The 1,952-nt window shown below is 32.2% G+C and overlaps 1 protein-coding gene across 1 annotated transcript in view; it reads right to left on the bottom strand.

The window, feature by feature from the left end:
- Positions 1–524: 524 nt before the first annotated feature.
- LOC111701017 (uncharacterized) overlaps positions 525–1,952 on the bottom strand; it is a 6,421-nt gene continuing 4,993 nt past the window's right edge. Inside the window, exon 9 of the mRNA XM_023472125.1 lies at positions 525–694. The gene's annotated coding sequence lies outside the window, so the exon portion shown is untranslated. The remainder of the gene's footprint in view (positions 695–1,952) is intronic.

Below are 1,952 nucleotides of genomic sequence, written 5' to 3'. Positions count from 1 at the left end.
GGACTGAAAAAAATTCATTCCGAGAGATTCTTTTAATTCCTCTCTATATATTCTATTCTCTATGACCAGACGCCATGCCATCTCACCAATAGGTAGAAATATTAAATTACCTACCCCCCTCGTCTTTAAATATAATCTTTTAAGGATTTGTTTTGATTAAATTTTTAAATTGTGGCCAAAAATACTGGATGGAATAAATTGACGGTAAAAACTGTCCATTTGATGGTCAAATTTATATTCCCCTTATCCACTTCGGATCATCGACACTTTCTTGGTCCCCTCCCTTCTAACCCACTCAATAAAAATAAACATTCTTCCCTGGTCTATAAATAACGATTCAATTTACGTTCTCTTACAGAAACATTTAATAGAGATATATAATTCTTTCTCCCTAACACCTCTGGTTACCTAGGTTCTGTAACTAAAATCATTTCCGAACATTCTTAAAAAAATTCTTATCTGAAAACCACAATATTTAGTATTCGATGAACATGCTAAAATCATATTTATTCATATAAATAATATTAAAAAAATTGGAAAAATTTATTGAACAATGGAGATCAATTTTTCAAAAGCAATTTTTATTTTCGAAAAAAAGTTATTACAAGAAGCTACCTTTTAAAGTAGGAACAAAGAGTTATGTAAATATACCATGTTTTAACAAAAAATCTTTGGACTCGTTTTTACGCCAACCCTATTTACCCGAGATAAAATTGCCTCGTCAAATTGTTAAGGTGCATCCCACAAAACAAAAAATAACTTTTAAGATCAATTATTACTCCCCGAATTTAATAATTTAGTTATGTACTTTCAAGATTGTACTGTACACTGTACAGCTTACAATTTATTGCATACTGTAGAACTTACAGCGTAGTGTACAAGTACTAGAATGTACAGTGTTTCGAACACTTTAGAATTTACAGTGCATTGTACACTGTAGAATTTACAGCGTCTGTACACTGCAGTATGTAGTGTAGAGAACACTTAAGAATTTACAGCGTATTGTACAATGTTGTATTTACAGTGTTTCACACACTGTAGTTTTTACAGTGCATTGTACAGTTTCACTGAAGAATTGTACACTAAAGAATTTACTTTGTAGTAGTAGTAGTAGTATTTACAGTGTTTCGTACACTGTAGAATTTAAAATGTTTCGCACACTGCAAGGTAATAATGCAAGGAATATTAATTGCTGTTGCGAATTCTCTGCGTACATGTTAAAGCTAGTTCTCTTTGGGCTGTATTGGTTAACAAGAATAGATGCATCAGTGTTCCTCTAGTATCCGCAGAGGATAAAAGCATTTCATTTTGATAATTTACATAATAGTTTGCTATATCCAGAATATTTCATTGATTTTTTATGTGAAAGAAGGATCCCATGTCAGGCTGTGACGACTTTGTTTCATCCGTCTTGTGTTTACTTTATAGCCCAAAAACAGTACACAGGAAAATGAAAAATGCGTGTACACACCTCTGAAAGAACTATCTTTTTATTATAATTCTTTGATACACTGTAGAATTTCCAGTGCATTGTGCACTGTAGAATTTACAGCGTTTTGTACACTGTAGTAAGTAAAACGCATTGTACACTGTAGAATTTACAGTGTTTTGTACACTGTAGTAAGTAAAGTGTATTGTACACTGAAGTATTTACACTGTTTCGTACACTGTAGAATTTACAATGTTTCGTACTCTGTAGAATTTACAATCTTTCGTACACTGTAGAATGTACAGTGTATTGTGCACTGTAGAACGTACATTGTATTGTACACTGTATAATGTACTTTGTTCACTGTAGAATGTACAGTGTATTGTGCACTGTAGAATGTACAGTGTATTGTACACTGTATAATGTACTTTGTTCACTGTAGAATGTACAGTGTATTGTGCACTGTAGAATGTACAGTGTATTGTACACTGTATAATGTACTTTGTTCACTGTAGAATGTACA

This window comes from Eurytemora carolleeae, unplaced genomic scaffold (assembly GCF_000591075.1).
Source record: "Eurytemora carolleeae unplaced genomic scaffold, Eaff_2.0 scaffold345, whole genome shotgun sequence".
Lineage (NCBI taxonomy): Eukaryota > Metazoa > Arthropoda > Copepoda > Calanoida > Temoridae > Eurytemora > Eurytemora carolleeae.
The sequence above is the reverse complement of the archived record's forward strand: the minus strand, read 5'-3'. Positions and strand labels throughout refer to the sequence as shown.